The sequence below is a fragment of the Pelophylax lessonae genome, assembly GCF_965119305.1.
Source record: "Pelophylax lessonae genome assembly, chromosome: 5".
NCBI lineage: Eukaryota > Metazoa > Chordata > Amphibia > Anura > Ranidae > Pelophylax > Pelophylax lessonae.
In genome coordinates, this window is record NC_138772.1 from 448,801,856 (window position 1) to 448,827,371 (window position 25,516).

General features: G+C 41.3%; 1 protein-coding gene across 1 annotated transcript in view; it reads left to right on the forward strand.

Moving 5' to 3' along the window:
* Window positions 1-25,516, forward strand: part of KCNB2 (potassium voltage-gated channel subfamily B member 2) — a 362,577-nt gene that overhangs the window by 230,814 nt on the left and 106,247 nt on the right. The gene's annotated exons all lie outside the window — the stretch shown is intronic.

Consider the following 25,516-nt stretch of genomic DNA (forward strand, 5'->3'; position numbering starts at 1 on the left):
GTCCACATCTTTAGCTTGTTTCACTGAAGAATTCTGCTTTAGATCTGTGTAGATAAAGTTGTCATCATGTCCACCGTTCTCCTGCAGCCAAGGAGGGGAGGGGGGGGGGGAGTTGTCAGGCATCAGTGCTTATGATGGACTGAGAAGGTTTGAGCCCGCCCACCAGAGGCATGCACCGCCCACCTCCTTGATTATGCAAGAAGAGGGAGGTGGAGAGGGTGGTCAAAGGCATCCCTTGAAGTTGCGAGCCTGTGCGGGTCGGGGACATTCTTTAGGAGGTAAGTGGAAAGCGGGAGTCTTTTGTGGGGGGCGAGCATGTGTATCAGGTGGGGGGGTGGAGTGGGTAGGTCCCAGGGGCCCAGTTAACTAAGTGTAATGCTCGCGCTGAGAGCCTGTGAGGGGCGGGGACATGTATCGGGTGGGAGTGGAGTGGGGAGGTCCCAGGCGCTCTATTAACTGAGTGCAATGCTCGCGCTGCGAGCCTGTGAGGGGCGGGGACATTCAGCAGGCAGAGAGGGGCGGTCCCAGGTGCAGGAGGGGGAGAGGAGCTGTACACAGAGAATGCAGACTGCGCTGTGAACAGCGTCGGGCACTGGGCTCTCATTACATTCCCCATACAGCACAGCCCTATTTCTTACTCGCCGTCCTCAAAATTCTACTCGCAAAATGCGAGCAGGTGAGAGGAATTTTTGAGAGCTGCTTTGCACTATATTTGCACTTATATTCTCAATAATTTTAATTTCTGGTTTCTATCACTGGTTGGTTTGCGCTGATAAATTACTTTGTATATTATATTTGATTTCAACCAAGGCATCTGCATTAAGTTTTCATGTTGTCCTTGTGTTTGCGTGGGTTTCCCCCTGCATTTCATAGTCATTCTTGTAAGCAGGGCCCTTGCCAAAGTACCCAGGAGGGGAGTAAAGACACACACAGTCTGTAGTGCACAGAATTATCTTGTATTAACCACTTCAGCTCTGGAAGGGTTTCTCCCCTTCATGACCAGGCCATTTTTTGCTATAAGGCACTGCGTTACTTTGACATACGATGCTGTACCCAAATAGAATTGATGTTCTTTTTTTACTCATAAATAGAGCTTTTTTTTTGGTGGTATTTGATCACCTCTGGGGATTTTATTTTTTGCACTTTAAACAAAAAAATACAGACAATTTTTAAAAAAAAAAAAACAATATTTTTTACTTTTTTAGGGGGGACCAGTGACATTACTACAGTAATCAGTGCTAAAAAATATGCACTGTTCCTATACTAATGACACTGGCAGGGAAGGGGTTAACACCAGGGGCAATCAGAGGGGTAAATTAGTCCCTAGGGGGTGGTGCTTTCTAACTGTGTGGGGGATGGGCTTGCTGCATGAACACAGAGACCTGTGTTCCTAAATAAGATGAACACAGGATCCTTGTGTTAATTACTGACAGACCAGAGGTCTGCTGTGTTTACAATGGCAGACCACCGTTCTGTCTCCACGGGGAGTGACAGTGGGTTCCCGGTGGACATCGCAGCCCCTGTACCCACTGATTGGCTCCCCCTGTAGCCCATCAGCATGTGCACGAGCCTGCGGCAGCACGTGCGCCCCCACTAGTGGTCCCGCAGAGCGACGTTGTTACGACGCAGGTACGTTGTTTTGCGGGTCAGAGCATACCTGCCCCTATAAAACTACTGTGGATGGTTGGCAAGTGGTTAAATAGCAAATTGTACATTTACATCAGTCCCTGCCCTCAAGGAGCCTCCAATCTAAGGACCCTAACTCCCATTCATACATACACATACTAGGGCCAATGTAGAGAGGAGCCAGTTAATGTGCCAGCACGTCTTTGGAGTGTGGGAGGAAAACAGAGTACCTGGTGAACACCCACGCAGGCACAGGGAGAACATGCAAACTCCAGGCAGGTAGTATCACGGTTGGAATTCAAACTGACAACCCTAGTGCTGTCAGGTGGAAGTGCTAACCACTTAGCCACTGTGATTCTCAAATAGATATGGTACTTCCCTTATGTAAAACCAGAAATTGAAATAGTAAATGGTATATAGTGAATCTTAGCACCTAGAAATATCTGAAAATATATTTACAACATTACAATGTACAAGCTCTTTGATTCTTTGTCTACAAGACAAGATTTGTGATTATGTCACCTGTGCCACCCCTACTTTATGGCTGGGAGACACAGGGAGGTGGTCTTTTGGTTTAGATCAGGCATCACTAAATGGCACCAAAAAACAATAAGGTGTAACCACCCTTCTCCTGCGCTTGGTATCCAGACCCCTCGACCACACACTTCGCGGGATTGACAACTGGCTTCTCAGATGGCTCAAGTCTTGCTGCCCTTAACGGACTGGGGTAGTCCACCGGTACTAAAAGCAAAAAAGAACAAAAAAGGGCGCACCGACCTAGCGCATTATCCTCAATATAAGGCTTTATGGTGACTCTGAAGAAGAGGCTAGGCCTCGAAACGCGTCAGTCATCTCATCATGGACAATTATATGGACTAAACACGGACTCTCGAGCAATCCAGCTTGATACGCCTTACTTATATCTACGTCTGTGAGTAGCCATTTTTATGTCATTTAATAAAGCCTTATATTGAGGATAATGCGCTAGGTCGGTGCGCCCTTTTTTGTTCTTTTTTGCTTTTATCACTAAATGGCAGACCGTAGTCCAGACATGGACAGAGTGACACTCCTGTCCTCTCACAGCTTGTGTCCCTCTCCACTCCAACACTGGGGCTGTCATCTCCACAGCAGTATGACGCATGGGGCAGTCCTATCAACCAATCACCCACCTGTTAAAATGAGAAATTGGGCAGCTCCCAAACTCTGTCCAGATGTAAAGGGGGGACTGTGATGTCAAGGGGGGCTAAGGACACTGATTTAAAGGGAGGAACTGTGATGTGAAGAGGGGATTTTCAGGTTGCAGGAAAGAAAATCGCTCCGTCTGAGATCTGCTTAAGCCGTGTACACATTAATAGTTTTTTTAGTCCAACCCCGCGGGTTGAACCAAAAAAAAAAACTGTCAGCTCCAGTTGGAGCCACTGTACTAACAATGCGAGGTTAGTTCAGCGATCTCCCTCGCTGAGCTGTTGTGTTCCGATGCCCCCGCCCCCCCTGCCAGAACACTCTGTTCAATGCGCACTGCCATTGGCTGAGAGCGCTAATCAGGGGTTGGTCGGATGCTGGTTTTTGCAGCATGCACATTCGACATACACACGGGCCGAATGTCGACCATTTTTTTTTAACCGCCTGTTGTCTCCTGACAATTCTGCACATGTGTATCTAGCTTTAAAGTTTGCTGGCAGATCTCATTATCAGTTGTGAAGATCTCAGGGCTTGGGTTTTGCATTGTATGTTAATGCTCTTTTAAACAAAATTGTCTCTATGTCTTATCGTCACATTATCATCTTTCCAAAGCAATAGAAGTTGCTTTTAGAGTCTTATATATACAGTTGCTCCAAAGAAGCAACTAGAAACATAAGATATCGTTTTTGAAAAGATTTTTCAAAAGTATTCCGTGTGAATGGGAACACATAGCAAATATAAAGTGGGGATTTCTTAAATTTGAATGCAAAAGTGGAAATACACTTTAAAATCGTCAGGGCCAGATGTTGCTAATGCCTGAATTATACTGCAGTGGCATAAATCTGCCTTTTTAAAGGAGCCTAAATAACATTTCAGCTTAGAAAAAAAGTTTATTTTCTAAAATGATCAACAAACATACTATATTCAGAGGATCATGTCAGTTGTGCTACGGCACTGAGTCTGCTAGGATATGACCTCTGTAGGGTATTGGCTAGAGAGAAACCTAGTAAATGACAGAGATTCCTCTGCATCCTTGTTTTTTAGATGACTGTCACCACTGTCTGAAGAGCAGGGCCTCCCTTGTACAATAAATAATGCATCCAGTGATATGTATGCACAGTAAATGGACCTTTATTACTGATTACTTTCTTCACATAGCACTTTGATGGCATGTTTACATTTGGTAGTCAGTACTAAATCATGATACAGTCAGTATATGTAGAGGAAAGCTTAGATAATGAGCATATTCAATAGGCGAGATAAGTGAATAGACTTGCAATTATCAAAATTTGACCCATGAGATTCCTGAATATAGACTGATCTCACCCTCATGTTCTCGTATTTTTTTAACAGTGCTTTTTTCTTTCTTAAATGCAAACCTAAAAATGCAACTACCCATCAGATAGCCTGGCACATCGTGCATCATAGCAAGTTACCCTCATAATTGAAGGGTTGTGAGTATACGGCCTTCTGTCAGTTTATGTACTCTACCTTGGGGAACCATTATTCTAACACTTGTCGAGAGTTTCATATTCTAAAGGATCTTCAGATGGCAGTTCCCCCTTACTACTGCAGAGATCAGCGGAATGGGTAGCAATGGAGGTGACTATTCCATATCTACTTTGCAGGGAGTCAGTTGTTGTACAGTACAGAGTTAGAGTCTCATTAAATTTATGTCATCCTTGTTCCTAATGGCACACCACTATAAAGCTTTATTATGAACCGACAGAGGAAAACAAACTAAAGCCAATTTTATACAACTGCCTACAGTTCTGTTTTCCCAAGAATAGATCTATATGCATTTATGTATCTCTATCTACTGGGAACATGAGATAGAAAAATGCATTTGGGAGAAATGTCATTAAAAAGCACAGCACATTTTCTGCCGTTCTTTGTATTCATTTTAGATCAGCCCTATGTGCAATAGAGATTTATTTTTTCAATATTATGGTGAGGGAGAAAAAGAACGACATCTGCTTTTAAAGAGAAAAAACCCTAAAGCAACACTATGAAGACAAAGGTTTTTGCACACCTAATATCACATGTTTATTAGGCTGTTGGATGTCTCATTCCAGAGCCATGGGCATTAGTATGGAGTTCTATAGAAAAGAAATTGAATGTACAATGGTTCGCTTGCAGTGGTTAAGAAAGTACAGAAAGTGAACCATTGCATACCTGTATGAATAGTAACGTGATAAAAAAGTTTCTAAGTACTTTTACTTAGTAACTTTAGATAGACTGGGGTAGGATTAGAGTGACCTTCCTGTTTTTACTGCCATGAGGGGCTCCATTGAAAAGTTAAACCCTCAACTTCCTATCCTGTTGACAATGGTTTCACCAGACAGGAAGTCAAGGTAAATATGCTACGGGGACACAGACAGCAATAAAAATCTCACAGGGGTGCTAGCCTCTACCAACCCCCTACTGTACTGTAGTAGGGCCAACTATTACAGTGATTGCTAGCTTCCACAGCGAACCCCTAAGTATGAAATATTCAGACTAAGGCTCCGAGCTGACCAATGTAACTGGGCAATAAAGATCAAACCTAGACTTCAGCTTTAAATGTGAGGGCTAAAAAAATACCTAGCTTACCAACTTGCTAGGAATAAGTGATATCACTTCAGCAGTCACAATGTTTTTTTTTTTGTGTTTTGTTTTTCTTTTTAACTTGCCGAATGGCAACTATGCATTGCTGGAGCGAGCTGCAACTGCAAGCCAAATGTTTCGCTTACAGTTGCATTGCAGCCCCATTGATCTCAATTGGCATGTTTGACAGGCGGTGCCACTTGTCAAACTCTCCATCCTAAATTGAAACAGCTGCAGCCACGAATACAAGCATGGAGGCCACAGCATATGTACAGCACTGTCAGACTGTATTGTTAGAATTCTAGGGTCAGCCTTACTGCTGCTCAGCCGCCTGCTTTGACCAACAAACCCCCCGGCCACGAGTGTGAAAGAGCCCTTGGAGACGACATGCATAATGCCGTAAACATTTCTATTCATTTAAATTGGTATTGTCAGTACCTACACATTGGTGTATAAAAAATATGGTTAGGTCCTATGATATGAAGAAGTTCATTGTGCTCTACTCTGTACTATGCTGTCAGACATCAGGACTTAGTGGAGGGTATGGAAAAGAACACATCCTTTTTTAAGGGTGTCATAAGGCTTTGTGCTATGTAAGAATAAACATATTCACTAAAAGCCATGCCCTAACAGTGTGTGCCCTTTGCTGTCTGTTGAAGCTGATTACATTTTTAGGGTTTTTCTCCATAACTTAATTTTAACATACATTGTAATCCCCTTAATATTAGCATGTTTCTTCATTTCCAAAAAAGTTATGCAATAAATAAAATCACCAATCTACTTTTCAAATTCAAATTTTTCATATAAGGTTATTTCGGGGGTATTCACAACTGTCCTCGCTTATAAATTTTAACAATATGTAAAAGGGAAAAGTTTTTTTTTTCAAAAATGTGTGTCTTTTTGTAAATATATTGTGAAAAATTAAAAACCCAAGGTATCACAAAACAATTTTCCTTTAAAAAAAAAATATTACCAAAAAAAAAGCTCTGTCTCTAAAAATTATAAAAATTAATTTGGGTACAGTGTTGCGTTGAGTAACTGTCAGCCAAAGTATCACAGCACTGGAAACTGAAAAATGGCCTGGTAATTAGGTGGTAATACAGGCTGGTACTCCATGGTTCATGTGTAAGTATAGATACTTAATGTAAGAGCTTGCAGTCTAAGGTCCCTTTCACACAGGCGGACCGTTCAGATCCGCCTGTCTGTTTTTTTGGCGGATCTGAACGGTCCCCCCATGCATCTCTATGGGGCATCGGATGGCAGCGGAGACATGTCCGATGACACCCGATCCGATCCGTAAAATCTGGACGGATGGAAACCCTATTTTCCATCCGTCCAGCGGATCGGATCGGATGGGATCGGATGAGAACGGACCGATGGTGGGGAGATCTATGGGGCTGTGACAGCTGTGTCTCCGCACACAGTGCGGAGGACAGCTGTCATTCTGAAAAGCGGAGTCTGTTTGACGGACTTACTGTGTGAAAGGAGCCTTAGGGTTAAGAAAGAACACAAATGCTAGAAAGACATTCAATAAGCCTAAAATGTCCACAAACAGTACATTTGTTTTATATCTTCTACATAGAAGGAGTGGTGCACCTTTGCAGGAAAACTTTCCAAAAAGTTTGGAAAATCTCCCTGTAAAATAAGGAGCACCCCTCACCAATAAAGCCTCTCATTATACACCAATCGGAGTTCATAATGGCCCGATTGCAAGCATTGATCAAAATTAGAAGCATTGCTTGTTGTTCATCTATTTATGGCCACTCTAAAACCAAAAACAATTCAAATAAAAATTAAAATAGTAAGCATTGAAAACAAAGACTTGTCAATATGCTGTAAGGTAGATAAAACAAACATCACAGAGTACTTTCATTAAACAAGCCACAGGTAAAAGAGCTGAAATGGTAGGCGTTTAACCATCCTGTGCTGTGATATTTAAACAGCAACTCCTAAGCTGTTTACAGGAGAAGAATGCAAAGCACTGGGTTAATCTTCTTAAATCTCCCATAGCCAGATGTTCCAAGGACTGTGGTAGACCAGAGGTCATAGTTAACCTGAAGGCTTCTCAGCAACAGGGCCTTATTCCTTGTGATGAATCAATCTTGATAGGAGATTAGGCTCCATCCAACAGTATTTAATTTCTTCAGGGTTGCACAGCCAGAAGATTGCATCATTAAGGATGTGTTCTTTTCAAAGACTTATAACATCACATCCTTTGTAGTTGCCATACAAAGTGGCCAACAGGTAATAGCTTTAGAATAGGCAATACAATACATAGGTGAATGTATTCCTTTAGCCAATTTAATGGACTATATGCTCTCTCTCATTGTTAAAGCCAATTAATGACAAAAGTTGTTTGGATGCAGAAGATCAGACAGCTGAAGACTTAATGATTGCAGATGACACAATGAGCATGATAGGGGTGATGGGTACAGGGGTCAGAAGAATTCCATTTTCCTTCACAGTTGATGGTGGATTTTTCTGTGTTTATAATCTACCAGTGAATGATGCTTTAAAGCATATGTTAAGCCAAAATTTGTTTTCTTAGTTTTTGATAGAGTGGGGAAGGGTTAGAACCCCTATCAGTTTCTTACTGCTATTTGGGGCTCCATTAGAAAGATTAGATTACATTAGATTAGATTAGAAAGATTTAGCCTCACATCCTGTCCTGCTCACAATGTTTTTCCAGACAGGAAGTTAGGAGAACAGTCCAAACGCGGCACAGGCAAAAATAAAAATGCTGTTTTTTTAGTAGAATAAGGTAAGGCTAGAACCCCAGTCATTGTCTGTGTGCCTATTGCAGATTTTTCATACCTTCCTATTTAGTGAAACTGTTTTGAGCAAAAACCAAGTAAGTATAAAGCTCATCAAGAGAGCCCTGAAAAGCAGTAAAACTTTACAGGGGTTCTAACTTTCCCCTACACTGTCTTATTGGACAATGAAGAAGGATCACTGTACTATTGATGCCACCAACCTATTCCAGGGGTCTTCAAACTATGACCCTCCAGTCGTTCAGGAACTACAATTCCCATCATGCCTAGTCATGTCTGTGAATGTCAGAGTTTTACAATGACTCATGGGATGTGTAGTTCTGCAAGATCTGGAGAGCCGTAGTTTGAGGATCCCTGCTCTATTCACTCTGTCAATCTTATTGACTCACATTGCTAGCCCTCCCTGTTCTAGTCCAGAATTGCATGAACGTAATATAAGGACATCATTCTAGTTCTATTTAGAAATAATTTTAGTGATTTTTTTTGAACAAATATGTAACTAAGTTATATTATCTCATATCTTGCTGGAGTACACATTTAAAGTATCACAGTCATTTAGTAGACATTGTAATGGAAGGTAGAGAGTAGGGGGTGTAGACATAATTCCAAGCTGTCCCTTTTCCAGTACAAAGTTCCTTTTTCTCATTTATTCTTATTTGAAAAAAATCTGCTTGCCTCCTGTCTGTATAACAGGTGTAATCAAAATCTCCAAAATGGGGACAAAGACAAACACTAAAACAATTGTCTTGGGGGAAGGTTTGGATCAACTTTCATGATTTTATTGCTGTATGTGTCCCCATTGAGGACTTTTCCTTTTACCTCCTGTCCAAGTGACGAGTGAAAAACCGAACAGGAATTGGGAGGAAAGCTCCTCAATGGGGACATTATCAGCATTTAAAACCTGACAGAGGGGTTTTTTTTTTTCTCCATTCTCTCCACATCTAAAGGGAATTGTTGCCTGTAGCCGGACTTTAGGGTTTCTTATATAGCCCTTAATAAAAGTTTTCTCCATATGAAATTGAAGTGTTGGTTCCAATTATCACAGATATTTTCCAGTAAGTTTTAAAATCTCTGTGAACAAGAATGACCACTTATGATGCTTGAAAGCACTCATCTCTCCAGGGAACCACACTGTTCAATCATCATAAGTGAAGCTTAAATTGCTTACAAAGACATTCTGTGTAGGGCCACATACTTAAAGCTGAAGTAAACTTGCTTTCATAATAAGTGCTGATAGGCAGGCTTTTTATGACAGGTGAGAATGTACATGCATGGGAGTTATGTCATTGAGGCTCTGCAAATCAAAATCCAAAGACTTTAAACCCGGAAGAAGACTGAGGAAAGATAGACACACCGGCTGACATTTCAGTGCTGGAGAGGCTTGCTTTACTATTTAAGCATGAGCAATAATGTGTATTATGCACTTTATGGCCAAAGGTTTTGGATACATGAAGATCAAACCTATATAAGTGTGTTGTATATCTCATTCCAAAACAATGGCCATTGATAAGGAGTAGCTAATGTGTGAATGTGTGCACTTTCAGCCAATAGAACATTATATAAAATAATATAGTAATTTACTATATATATATATATATATATATATATATATATATATATATATATATATATACCATAATATCAAAAAATAACAATAGAACTAGGTTAGATACTGATGCTAGACAAGAATACCTGATTCGCAGTTGACATTCTAATTATTCCAATTAGTCCCAAAGGTGTTCAGTATGTTTGAGGTCTGAGCTCTGTCCCGGCCGTTTGAGCTCCTTCATACCAAACTTGCCAAAGCTATGTTTGTATTACCTTGGCTTTGTGCATTGAAACAGTCATGCTTTAACAAACAGGGGTCTTACTCAACCTGGTACTGCAAGGTTTGTAGAACAAAATTTTCCTAAATGTCATTGTATGCTGGAGCACTAATTGTACTCTTAATTGAAAATAATTGAGCTTATTAATTTAGAGGGGTGTCCACATACATTTGACTATAAAGTTGGTGTGATGGTAAGTTGTCCGCAAGCCATAAAGTGGTCAACAGTGGACCATTTAAGTTTCAGTCATGTCATGATATTGCAAGACTGGTCACACAAGGCTTTTGGTATCTTTCCGCAAGCCATTCTGTCCCATAGACATTTCATCTTCTGCTGCAAACGAGGGTGTTTCACACTTTAAGCAGATGGGAATATGATATTACATCATTCAGCTGTCAATACGTCTACCGTAAAATGTTAGATAATTACTCCGTGTTTCAATCTACTTGTATTTAACTGTGTCTACAAAATACTATTTTCAGCCTTCCATTAGGAATGCAATGACAAAATGCATTACTCTGATCTCCTGCTTTTTGAAATCAACTTTAATAAAGATGTGAAAGCCTTATCCTATGGCACCAAGCAACACACAATTAAAAATGTGTTAATAATTCATAAAGCAGTTACAGGCCCATTAGGCAGGCAAACCCTCCAGCATAGCTCTAGACAGTGAAGAAGTTAAACAGAAAATGGCTTTTCAGAGCAGATGGCATTTATGTCCTATGTGGTGAATTATGATTGCTGATATTACTGTGTTAAAGCCTGTAAAAAAACTAGGTCAAGATGCTTTAGAACTCCATCTATCATGAGAAGAAGAAAATGTTAAACAAATGGATTATATGTTATTGGCTGAAGTACTGGTCCGACCTCTGATTGGACTACATGTTGTCAACTATGGCTACAATAAATACTCCTATATCTGCCAGTGCATTGGTTTTCTGACCTTGGCAGTTAGAATTAATAGCTTTAACATGTAGTTTTCCTTTAAGGTGGACTTCCCCTAGCATCGGGGCTAGTAAAGCACAAAAAAAAAACAAATCACACAACCATGTTTTAATAGCCTTCACATTACATAAACTGTATGTCTTTTGTTACAGCTTTTAATTCTATGTTAGGTTAAATATGGCTTACCAGGACAACTGGTATTATTCTTGTCTGAGATTAGAAGTCAGTTGTGTATCAGAAATAAATCTTCACATAAGCTCTTGAAACGTTTACCTGTTTATGCATGAATTGTAAACTACACTATAATGCATCTAAAATGCAACATATACACAACACAACATCTGCTTTACCGCAACTAAAAGTTTTAATAAAAATCTGTACTGATATACTTATTGTATACACCTGGACACTTTATAGCTCATGGTTTCCACCATCTATTGCACCCATTTGTTCCTCAAGAGCACTATAAAACAATAAAAGAACACAACTGGAGTATAAGGCAGGGGATTGCAGTAAAGTTTAGAATAGTTATATACTGATAAGGTTTGTACTGACACTCCTCTTTTTCATTCCTCCACAGACATTTATTTAAAACAGGTGACTAACCACTTCTTGACTGGAAGGTTTTACTCCCTTTATGACCAGGCCATACGGCACTGGGTTACCTTAACTGACAATTGTGTGGTCATGCGACGCTGTACCCAAATAAAATTGATGTCCTTTTTTCCCCACAAATAGAGCTTACTTTTAGTGGTATTTGATCACCGCTGTGATTTTTTTTTCCACAATATACAAAAAAAAAGCGAGAATTCTGAAAGAAAAAAACATACTATATACCATAATCAATAAAAAAAAAAAATGTAGAAATTAAATTTTTTCATAATTTTAGGCCAATATGTTTTCTGCTACATAATTTTGGTTAAAAAATCCCAATACGTGTATATTAATTGGTTTGCGCAAAAGTTTTATTTTACTAGTAATTTCGGCGATCAGCGATTTTTAGCGACATTGCGGAGGACAGATCAGACACCTAACTGACATTTTTGACACTTTTAGGGGGACCAGTGACATTACTACAGTAATCAGTGCTAAAAAATATGCACTGTTACTATACTAATGACACTGGCATTGGCTCTAGTTCAAATCAGGTTACTTCTCATTTAGCTATAGATGGCCAAGCATGTTAGGATTTCTCTTATTTAGCCTGTATCCCCCCGAATCTGCAATACCATCTATAGCATTTTGACAGCCAGGACCCGCTGCTGACTTAATTCCTTTAATTCAATTAATACATTGGGGTTCATTTACTAAACCTGGAAAGTGCAAAATTCAGGAGCAGCTCTGCATAGAAACCCATAAGGTTTTATTTATTTATTTTTTGTCAAAGCTTAATTGAACAAGCTGAAGTTAGAAGTTGATTGACTGCCATGCACAGCTCCACCAGATTTTGCACTCTTCAGTTTTAGTAAATCAACCTCATTGACTTGTCCAGCCAGGTGGTACCGACTGAGCCACCCATATAATGAATTTTGGATGATTCAGCTGGAATTGTCTAAAATTCGATCCATGTCTGGCTAACTTGGGTTTTGCAACAGTATGTATATAACCCCTGCAACAGAGATGCAATCACTGGTGCGATCCTTGAGTTTCAGCGTTTTTTCATTTAAAAGTTTACTATACTTTTAAAAGACATTAGCGTGTTTAAATATATCCAAGAAAATCAAGCAAACTTGGCAGTATAACCTCCTTAGTTCTTTTGCTTTGAGAGCTTTTTTGGTGGAGACCCAGTTTTCATACAGCCTGTCTGCAGTCTGCACTGATGAGCATATGAAGCCTTCCAGGGGGAACCAGCAGCGACTGTAAAAGGGGAAGGGGAAGTGGTGTGTATTTTTCTGTCGGGAGGGGGATGCCATTTTCTATTCTATATGTTGGTCACATGTGGTGCTTTGGTGAGTCTGTCTTTCATAACAGTTTGGGTGACTTCTGTCCCTCTCTGGAGATGCCATGTCAATCCTGACTCTCCATTTTTTTGCAGTCACTTTGCAGGCCATGTGTTTCTGCTGACCGGGTGGTACTTAGGGGGAACACAGAGGAATAGACAGAGGAGGCAGGATTATACTTATTTACTGGATATTGGTTGTAAGTCCTATGAAATGCATACATATGTAAAGTAATACCTCTGAATGAAGAGGTGTTTTGAAATTGGCTTGTTTTGAAAAATGATTTTATGTGCAGTTAATTAAATCTATACAGTTATAGATTTGCACCATGATATAATTAATGTCAGATTCATCATAAAATATTGAGAATGCTTTGGAGAAAGCAACAACACATTATATGGCCCTATACACGTAGACCCGTGTGTTATAATTTACTCTATGCATGATTGAATGTTGTCATTTGATGAACCAAGTGGCAACTATATACACTATATTTCCAAAGTATTAATGACACCCCAGTCTTAGTCCTTAGGGTTCAATATTGAGTTGGCCCACCCTTCGCAGCTATAACAGCTTAATATCTTCTGGGAAGGCTGTCCACAAGGTTTAGGAGTGTGTCTATGGGAATGTTTGACCATTCTTCCAGAAGAACATTCCAACAGAGGTCAGGCACTGATGTTGACGAGAAGGCTCTCAATCTCTGCTCTAATTTATCCAAAAGGTGTTCTACCAGGTTGAGGTCAAATTCCTCCAAACTTGCTCATCCATGTTCTTATGGACCTTGCTTTGTGCACTTGTGTGCAGTCATGTTGGAACAAGAAGGGGCCATCCCCAAACTGTTCCCATAAAGTTGGGAGCATGAAAATGTTCAAAATGTGTTGGTATGCTGACGCTTTAAGAGTTCCCTTCAATGGAACTAAGGGGCAAAGCCCAACCCCTGAAAAACAACCCCACACCATAATCCCCCCCTCCACCAAATGATTTGGACCAGTGTACAAAGCAAGGTCCATAAAGACATGGATGCACGAGTTTGGGGTGGAGGAACTGGTCTGCACAGAGTCCTGATAGAGTCCTGATAGAACACCTTTTTTATGAAGTAGAGTGGAGACCTCACAAATGCGCTTCTGAAAGAATGGTCAAACATTCTCATAAAATTTCAGCGCTCATAAAATGTGACTCTCAAAACAAATAAAATTAATTAATCAAAGAGTCCAAATGTCCATGATTAAAAGTCCAAGTGAATACCTGAAGTCAAAACAAATGATTCACAGTGTATATTGATTTCTCTCAATGTTTAAATCTGCAGGAAACCATGAAAAGAAAAGATAAACACATCATGGTGCAGTATCACTGAAACAAATGCAATACAAAAAGGGGGAGGTGCACCCCGGTTGGAAAGACATAATCCTTTTGTGCTCAGCTCCATTACCCCGATGGACTATAATGCCTGTCTCTTCACGTGAAAACCGTGATTGTTAAGAACACTGGAGATTCAAAGTGTTTAAATCTCCAGCATCTGATGAGATTGCACTGCATGCGGGGTAATATACACTGTGAATCATTTGTTTGGCTTCAGGTATTCACTTGGACTTTTACTCATGAATCTTATTCGTTTTGGGAGTCACGTTTTATGAGCGCTGCAATTTTTTGATGCGATTTTACTGGAGGTTGTGTGTACTTCTTTTGCAAGCAGCTTATTGTAGAAGACTAGCGCTGATCTGATACTTATATCTAAACATTCTCATAGACACACTCCTAAAACCTTGTGGACAGCCTTCCCAGAAGCTGTTATACTGTAGTTGCAAAGGGTGGACTAACTCAATTTTGAAACCTACGGACTAAGACTGGGATGCCATTAACCACTTCTTGACAGGAAGGATTTGCCCCCCTTAATGACCAGTCCCTATTTTGCGATTCGGTACTGAGTTATTTTAACGGACAATTGCGCGGTCATGCAATGTTGTACCCAAACAAAATTTATGTCCTTTTTTTCCCACAAATAGAGCTTTCTTTTGGTGGTATTTGATCACCTGTGCGATTTTTATTTTTTGTGCTATAAACAAAAAAAAGCGACAATTTTGAAAAAAAAAACAATATTTTTCAAATTCTGCTATATGACATTCTCAAAAAAAAAAAAATGTAAAAATCAAAATTTTTTAACATTTTAGGCCAATTTGTTTTCTGCTACATAGTTTTGGTAAAAAAAATCGTAATAAGTGTATTTTGATTGGTTTGCGCAAAAGTTATTGCGTCTACTAACTACGGAAAAGATTTATGTAATTTTTAATGTTTTTTTTTTTTTTTTTACTAGTAATGGCGGCGATCTGCAATTTTTTACGGGACTGCGACATTGGGGCGGATAGATCGGACCCCTAATTGACATTATATGCACTGTTACTGTAATAATGACACTGGCAGGGAAGGGGTTAACAGTATAGGTGATCAAGGGGTTAAATGTGACCCTAGGGGTGTGACTCTAACTGTATGGGGGTTGGACTTGTGAAATGATAACAGAGACATGTGATCCTATATAGCAGGATCACATGAGCTCTGTGATCATTGCAGGGAGAAGGATGGTCGGCTGTGTTTACAATCGGAGCTGCCTGACACCCGCATCGGCTTCCCCGCTGACGATCGGGGGCGCCCCCTAGTGGCCTTCGAGCGATGTAGACCTACGTCGCTTTACCTGCCCGAGCCACCCTGCCGCAGTAAAAAGGCGGTGGGTGGTCGGGAACTGGTTAAAGTTTATGTGTGTGTAAAGGCAGGTGTCCCAATACTTTTGACTATATAGTGTATATTTATATATATATTATATATACGATAGATAGATAGATAGATAGATAGATAGATAGATAGATAGATAGATAGATAGATAGATAGATAGATAGATAGATAGATAGATAGATAGATAGATAGATAGATAGATAGAATGCATTTAGTTACTTAGTTATTTATTATTAAGTTATTTATTTACGCTTCAGGGCCCGCACCGGCACCCTCTTTCTCACACTTATCTTCAGGGCTTAGACTCTGGCACCCCCTTTCTAAGACTTTTCTACTGGTTAGCTGGCTCCCAGGTCCCTCTGACCTTCTGGAGTGGTCCCCTATCCTAGGCAGACCCCTAGGCAGTTTACAGTACTCACTACACTGCTTTCCTGGAAACTTCTGCCCAGCAGGTCCACAGCACACTGGATCCCTCTCTGCAGCCCAGCTCAACCTTCCGTCCCCCATGCCGACTGCCAAGGACACTTTCCGCACACTGACAGGAGGAGAGACAGCCGTCACCCTCCTCCTGGGACTCTGCTTCCCACCAAAGACGCTGCGTCATGTGTTACCCTCAGACTTATACCCTATCCCAGGATGCTTTGTGGCAGATTCTGCCCTCTGGGATGGATACAAGCCCTGGTGTACTATTGGTCAGGTTTCCTCCACTGTCCAATAAGAGCCATCATTAGACATAGTGGGGCGACTCCCCAAACTCAACAGGCACACCTGGAAACACATGACAGCCTAGCTGAACAATCAGTCCCCCCCTGATAAGCAGATTATTGCTTATCAACAATCCCCCTGATTGTTGCTCCACCCAAAAGGGGAAGCTTCACTTGTTTTCTTCCCCCCCCCCCCTCCACTGCCACATTTGGCACCTTTGGGGGGGAGGGGGGAGCAGGTACCTGTTTTGACAGGTACCTATTTCCACTTCTTGGTGACCTCGCCGTGGCAAGGTCCCCTGGAAGTTTGCCCCCCCTCCTCCTTCACTTGCCGTTGCCATTCATTGTAAAGGAAACTGGTTGTGAAGCCTTGCGGCTTCACAGCTGGTTTCCTACTGCGCATGACCCAGCTGCGAGGGAAGGAGGAGGGGGGCTGAACTTCCAGGGGATCTCACCGTGAGGAGGTCACCCAGAATTGGAGACAGGTACCTGTCAAAAACAATCTGTCCCCCCTGATATATATATATATACAGTGTTTTACTACAGTTTGCTACACGGCAAACCGGACTGTCAACCGGAGGCGTGGAGGACATCGTCCAAGGTCTTAGAACCAGCGTGGAGGTGGTAAGGACCAGAGGAGCGCTCCATGTCCCCCTAAATTCACACCAATGTGTGTTTTTTTTTTTTTTTGTAACATTGTAAGTGCAATGGGAGAAGGCTTTTTTAGATTTTAAATAAATTTCCTGGCTAAACGGTATCACACGAGTAGAGATTTCTCCTTTTTATATGACTGTACTGGAGTCGTGTGGAGGAGGATACCCTAGGATCGCTCTTTAACCCACAGGGGACTGGTGATACTGTTATTCTAAAAATGCATATGCCCACACCATGAGAATGGGGGACAACAATTTCTGGTAAGAGACCAACCGATGGGAGTGGTTGTTCACATTGGTGGTGGATTTCAAGGTGATCTGTGTAAATTCATGGGAGCCACAACTGTATTGTCGATCTCATGGGACCTTGAGCACTGAGAGGATCTCATCCAGGAACACATGCTGTTATAAAATTTACTTTGAACACATTGTGGGACATTATAAACTATCACTTTTATTTACACTTTTATATTTTCATTTATATATATATATATATTTTTTTTTTGGATATATATATATATATATATATATATATATATATATATATATATATACTTTTTTAAATATAGTCAAGATATCCACTTGTTTATTCACATGCACATTATTTATTTATGCGCAGCTTGGTGTAGTAGTGTGGTTTATATGTACACTATTTGGTTGATTTCGTTTATTTAAAGCTGCAGCAACGCTATAGTAGTAATTACGGTACGAGCACACTACTCCAAATAGTACAATTTGGAGTATTATTAACATTATTATTTTACGTTATTAGTGCGAGAGATTATTATCAGTATTTTATAAGCCTTAACAATTAATTGCCCTTTTTTCTCCCTTGCTTACCTATTGATCCTTCTAGAAATACACTCTACTGGCACTGAACTGTTATCAGTAAGGTCTCGTTCACGCAAGCGTACTACGGCATACACCTGTGTACATCCCTGTTTGCCGCACAGATGTGCATCCCAATTGACATGACTGGGATTGCCTGCACAAGGATACACAGAGCACCTGCACATCCACATGCAGGCAAACGGGGTCCTCGCATGGGTGTATGCTGTAGTACGCCTGTGTATACGAGGTCTTAGCAGTGCTAATTAGCTCCGCCTAGTTATCTCTGTAAACTGAAAAACACCTTCTCACTATATTGTAAAGAAGAGAAGAAGTGAAGATACTCTGTGGTCCGAACCTGCTGTCTGTCATAGGGTGACAACGCTGTTCCTCCATAGATACAGTACGGTGAGTGAGCGTTGTCACTCTGGAACAGTAAGTGTGTCACTGGTAGGATCACCAGGTGAAAATAAAGTAAAAAAAATAAATAAAAAAATAACTGCAGACACTAAAGCTACAGACTGGAAAGCTTCAATATGTTCCATTTTTTGTGGATTTAGATATACTACATGGTCAGGAGTGTGTTATATATTGGCACAGGTATACTTTTGATCAGCAGAGATTTTACAGTAAATCTGTATAATAAAATGTATAATTATTCCTTTTTTGCGCTGCCCTGCTGTGCAGCAGAGTGGATCCATTTCTACCAATGTCTCTACAAAAACACTGCAGTGATAAACTGCCAGCCTGTACTTCTTACTCAGGATAGTCATTCCCACATCCTAATTTTAAGACTTTCAAAATAATCAATCATGTTGAGAGAAACAGCCATTAGCAATGTGAATTGTGGTTTGAAATAACCTTAGTTTTTGTGCGCAAAGTCAATTAGGAATCTAATTGTCAGAAACTAACCTCAAACTCCTTCTATCCGAAATACTTTTTCTGCTTGCTATACAGTGCCAGGACAGCTCAACAAACAGTATCCCTGCTTGCTGCATTTAAGTTACATTTATTCAGATGTTCTCATTCGTGTGCGTGTTAAGGAACAGGACAGTCCATTGCCTAGCCTAACTAGGGCAAGGAGTTATTAAGTCACGAGGCTTATGAGGCTGGGAAAAGGCTGTCAGGTTAGTAGGGGTTGGGTTCTGAGCCAGAGAAAGACTATTAGTCCTTTTGAGTGTTAGTTCATCAGCCCGTAAATGACAGTCTACAATCATGCCACTGCCGTTTGCCTGCTGCACTGCTGATCTTCACTATTGCAAGTGGCCAGTGGGATTGTAGCAATGATTACATACTGCAGAAGGTGATTTACTATTGATCTCTGTTTTTGCCATTGTTTAGTGTAATTGGGATATCTAGGTGGAAATTTGACTGGTCACTCTAATGAAGTGCATGGAAGGACCTCAGATAGATTGCTGTAGCTCAATAACTAAAGTATTATGGAAAAGTTACAATTTAACCACTTCAATACCTGGCACTTTTAACCCCTTCCTGCTCAGGCCAATTTTCAGCTTTCAGCGCTGTCACACTTTGAATGACACTTGTGTGGTCATGCAACACTATACCCAAACTCAATTTTTTTCATTTTGTGCACACAAATAGAGCTTTATATTGGTGGTATCATCCCTGGGTTTTTCATTTGTCCCTAAATAAAGGAAAAAAGACTGAAAATGTCGCTGTTTCTGTTATAAATAATGTTTCTTCAGGAATTTGGCCTTTCACTTTAGTGAAAATAACAAATCAGTGTATATTATTTAGTCTGTAGGAAAGTTATACAGTCCACAAAGTATGGCATATATCTGAAAATCAATCCTGATGTACTAATGGCCTATCTCCCTTCTTGAGACCTAAAAATGTCAGGACAGTACAGATATATATATATATATTTTTTTTTTTTTACAAACTGTCACCAGTACAGTACAGCGTCATCATATAATGGGTGTGGCAGTGATCAGGGACACTGACTAGTGGCAGTAAAAAAAAGAAAAAAAAATATTTATATATATATATTTTTTTTTTTTGCGCTTTTTTTTAAAATATTTTTTAAACACACTTTGTTACCATACTAACATTGTAGTACTCTGGGGAAGTGATCGGTATTTTTTTTTTTTTTTTTTACACATTATGTTTTCATATAGAAATAAATTTAATTGCTATATGCAAGCATTTTACTGAATGAAATCGATTCATTCAAGTTGGATTGTTGCTCCACCCAAAAGGGGAAGCTTCACTTGTTTGCTTACTCCCCCCCTCCACTGCCACATTTGGCACCTTTCGGGGGGAGGGGGGAGCCGGTACCTGTTTTTGACAGGTACCTGTCTCCACTTCTTTGTGACCTCGCCGCGGCAAGGTCCCCCTGAAGTTTAGCCTCCCTCCTCCTTCACTTGCCGCTGCCATTCCTTGTAAGGGAAACTGTCTGTGAAGCCTTACGTCTTAACAGCTGGTTCCCTACTGCGCATGACCCAGCGGCGAGGGAAGGAGGAGGGGGGCTGAACTTCCAGGGGATCTCACTCACCGTGAGGTCACCCAGAAGTGGAGACAGGTACCTGTCAAAAACAGTTACTTGCTCCCCCCCTGACAGGTGCCAAATGTGGTAGTGAAAGGGGGGGGGAAGCAGACAATAATAATAATGCTTATCTATGGTTAGAATTTAAAATCATTATATTCATTTCTACATTGTATTTCACCTATTTCAAGCCTATTACTCTAAATCAGTGCTCCCCAACCGCCGCGGACCGGTAAACGTTTGATAATTTTTCTGTGGCCCGCTTGTTTTGATTGCCCTTTCAATGCAGAGATACCAGCGTGCCCCCTTTCAATGCAGAGATACCAGCATGCCCCCTTCAATGCAGAGATCATTGTGCCCCCTTTCAATGCAGAGATGCCAGCGTGCCCCCTTTCAATGCAGAGATACCAGTGTGCCCCCTTTCAATGCAGAGATGCCAGCGTGCCCCCTTTCAATGCAGAGATGCCAGCATGCCCCCTTTCAATGCAGAGATGCCAGCGATCCCCTTTCAATGCAGAGATGCCAGCGTGCCCCCTTTCAATGCAGAGATACCAGCATGCCCCCTTTCAATGCAGAGATGCCAGCGTGCCCCCTTTCAATGCAGAGATGCCAGCGTTCCCCTATTCAATACAGAAATGCCAGCGTGCCCCCCCCCCCCCCGCGAGACAAGTGCACTTACCTCAGGCAGCAGCGGCTTCTCCTCAGTCCCCCGACGTCTCCTCGAGTCCTCAGTCCTCCCGCATCCTCCTCGGCCAATTACATGGGGTTTGCCTTTCGGCCAATCAGGAAGCGGAGGAACCCGCTTCCTGATTGGCCTGGAGGAGGATCCGTGTGACAATAGCGAATTTTCATTCGCTATTGTCACACTGTTATATTCTCCATGTTGTGAGAGACACAGGACTCTGGTCTGGAACAACAGATGTTTATTCAGGACTCACTGTACACTTCAACATGCATTATAGGACAGCTCTGTATATCAATGCATCTCTTACATGTCTTTGACCCTTGTGGAGCCAGCCTTAAAGTAACAGTATATGTGAAACCCTTCAGGTATAACACACACAATGGGTGGGCTCGGAGCGCACTGCTCTGCACCCCGGCGCCCCCAAAGCACCGGCCACCACTGCCGAGACAGTAAAATAATTTAAAGTTCCTCGGGCGGCCCAGTACCGTTTGATCCATGGACCGGTACTGGTCTCTGGCCTCGGGGGTTGGGGAACACTGCTCTAAATGATCTGAAGTTTGTAAATTTACTTTGTGAAGATGCCCACGCATTTTCTTCTTGAATTCTGGGACGTATATTCACTATGCCCTGTGAGTGGGCACTACTGTGTCACACATTTCACAGAGCCTGCCTTCTGAACCACAGAGGTGCTGAGAAAAGGAGTTTCAGGAGTCAGTACAGAAATCGTTGCTTGTAGGCAGAAAAATACCATGGGATATGTAGTCCCTAGAAATTGAACGTAAAAAACAGAGAGAAGGCTGCAAAGCATGCAGGGAATTCAGGAAGCTGTGGAAAGAGATGGCCAGCTTAGAGGCAGAACTCACAACATGAAAGGAAGTTTTTAAAAGTAAGCTTATATTATATTGTCAAAAATAAATTTTTTTTGTATTGCTGGTATAATGATGATGTTATGAAATGAAAGTGTGCGCTGTGACTATAGATTTCCTTTAACCTTGCTGCAGCCAGTCAATTCTGTATTGTCATTGGCTAACAGTAAATAATGTTAAAAGATTGCTTTTGTATGCCCCAAGTCAACAATCACGCCAAATATATGAACAAAGTGTAAACAAAATCATACATGGTCCTGCCATGACTTCTCTGTGTGAATGACATCTAATGTTACAGGAAAGGGGTTTAGAGCCAGTAACTTTGTCCCCCAACAACTTACTGCTGTTCTTGGTTTGTTGTCAACCAACAATGGACGATGAAAACCTGCCTTTCTGTTAGTTTCTGAGAAGGAGATATACTGTTGCTGAACTGTGATGGGACACACTCTAGTAGAATGTGTGAGACCACATTCTTCTGCATAGTATTCCTCCAGACTCCAGTTGTCAAGAAATTAAATATCCTTTGTTATAAAGTGGATAATAATTATTGGAAACTGGCATAAACATACAGTAGACCCAGGAGACCATCCATCGTACATATGGGTTAGTAGGAAAGTGGGGTGTGGGAATAGTGTCAACATCAGATCTTGATGTTTGGGGGTTAAATGTATGTTAGAACATTTGTCTGCATTTTTAAGTGCCTTTCTAATGTGACTGAGACCCTTTAGCACTTTAGTGTAGTTAGTGATTTACACTTACAGTAACATTTATTTGTGCCTAATGTCTGGCTTGATTCCTCAAGGTATGTGTAAGTTCACTTGATCTAAAAGAAAATGACTAATGGATGAAAGTTTCCAAAACAGGAGCAGATTTCCCCTTTTCCAGTTATACAGTCTACTCTCCTTGTTGATGGCAGCGTTGAAGTTGGGCTCATCATGAAGGACCCTGTTGTTTGATGACCAGCCCAAGAAGCTTGCCTCTCAGATGATGTACAAACGTTTGAGCCTACTTCAGTGCAAATGCACCTGCTCCACTGAATAACTGTTTGGTCCATGACACACCATATTCTTTCAAATTTTGGAGCTGCCAAATAATTAGAGTCAATTTATTAAGCTAAACAATCGATTCAGCCAAGCGCTCACTCCGAAGGGGAAGACCGGCGTGCTGCTCTCCTCAGGCGGGGAACTCCAACTGAGATACATAAGAGAAAGAAAAGGAGGCGCAACACCTAGTGCATTACCCGTGGTCACCGTATAAAATATTTTATTAAAATGCCAAATGCATACTCACAGACGAGAAGAATAAAAAATTGCATTAAATGATTCCACCACAGATGAAATGGAACACGTCTTTGTAGATGAGACCGCTAACACGTTTCGGGAGTCAAGCTCCCTTCATCAGAGCTTTTTTCCCTTTGGAAGGGAGGAGCCGTGAAGTCACCCGCCGTCTCACAGAGCCGCTCGAGGAAGTGTATGACTGTTACATTCAGCAAGAAAGGATGTGATGTGCCTGCTGTATGCTGTTATTAAGTAAGAGGCTTTCTTATGTTTTTATTAACAAATGTGTTAGACATACTTCACTATGTGCGATCCCTTGCCTTTCTTTGAGTCACACCACTAAGAGAGCAAGCTTTTGGATTGTCTGATCGGTATCCCCTGGAGGTATTTGGAGCATCTGGGATCATCCCATCCATCCATTCTGCCAAAGGTGTTATCGTCAGTGTTCAGTTGAAAGTGGAATCTGTGCTGGTGTTTTTGACCCTTTGTGGTCAGTGCTTTGAGGTGAGAGGCCATTCTATCTGGTGGTGGATTTGTAGTTTCAAGACCACAGCATTGGCTCTGAGTGCATCTTTATCCACAAGGGGCCCTTCCTCCTTTGCATGGACTATATTTCCTATTCAATTTATTCATTTTAGTTTTAGCACTGCACTAATTTCCTATTATGGGTGCTTATATGCCAATTGCAAAAGCTATTATGCCCAGTGTATGTTTTCATTAATACACTGACCTTCTTTTCCCTGAGCAGCTGCTTCTGGCCTCTCTCTCCAGGTTGCTAGAAAGGATTAGATGCGGAGTGCACTTGGTATCACTCTGCCTGGGACAGGAGCCAGCGATACAGAGGAAGCATTGGGTTATGCGGTTCCTGCTCCCTCCGCAGCTGGCGCCAGCTCACTGCACTCTGATGCTCTGGTATGGTGGGTCAGCAAGTCCAGATTGCGATGAATGGGTTGCCAACCCCAGGCATGCGCTTCCCTGGTTTGAGGTTGCCAGCCACATAACATGTGGCCCACGGGACACGAGTTTAGCACCCATAGGCTCTAGGTTGTTGCAGGTAAACTAGTCCATGACAACTAGGTGGTTCTGGGTAAAGTAGTTCATGAGATCTAGCCTAACTATACTATACACTATGACTTCAACAGTCAAAGAGCTCTTTTTTTTCCATGTGATTAGAACTGGGGACAAGACAAACATTTGTGTAAAGGTATACCCTGCTGGAAAGGTTGAAGGAATGTAGTATCATGAATATCAGTTAATGATCGTTAGATTAAACAAACTTTATATTTGTTGTTTATTTAGCATATTACTAAAATGTAGTTCTGTAAAATGTGCTATACAGGCTTCTGAGTTGGATGCATGACTGTTAAACCAGTAGTGTACAACAAATGATTTCATAACGAGGTGTATCATTTGCAGCAAATCTTATATTTTGATGGAAAACCTGTTGCTATGACAGCGTAGTTCAGCCTCTAGCTAAGAACATAAACCTCATGCTACGAATGGATCTGTCTCCATTTTGTGCTGTCTGTGGCCGCATGGTGTGCAACTGGTATAATTCCAGGGATGAGAAAACCACTTCAGCTCAATTAAAGGGCCACCATATTCAATTTCTGGAATATTCTGGAATATAACCACTTTAGAGCAAGAGAGCAAAATCCATTCTCTCTTCTTTATATCAAAAACGAGCAGAAAGAGAGGAGGATTTTAAACACTAGCATGTTATGTCATCTAAATACTGTTCATGTTAATAGAGATGATTATGGATAAATAACAGCATTCGAGATCACTGTTTACCAGCAGCACTTGACTGGACTGCCTGGCATTAACAGCAAGGATAGGTGAAATAGAAATGGTGAAATAGAATATTACTATATAATCTCCAACTGATGATTGAATTATCTATGGATAGACAGCAAGCATGAAAGCTTTACTATATATCATTGCATACTTGCTGCTCTCTCTCTGGACAGAATCTTGCAACCTCTCACTGACACCTTTCCAGAGCAGGTAAATACCATAACTGGTTTAACCCATTGCAGGATGCCTCTACGTTCCTTAGGCAGGGATGGAATTGCTGATGTAAGCATGTCACCCACCTGCCTACAGTTTGAAGTCACAGGAGACGGAACGCCAACTTTCCTGGTCCTAAAATAGAAGGATAGATTAAAGCTTACAATTCCAACTTGGACAGTGTTATTGGTTGGTTAACGTTCACTGCCATATTTTAGTGTCTTGAGCAGGGGCGTAACTACAGGGGTTGCAGGGGTTGCAATCGCAACCGGGCCCCATGCCCCAGGGGGCCTGTGCAGCTCCCTTGTACAACTGGATAAGAGGGGCAGCGGGGGCAGCATGTAGAGAAATCACTGTCCTCCTTTTTCCTCCTGTAGCTGCAGGAGG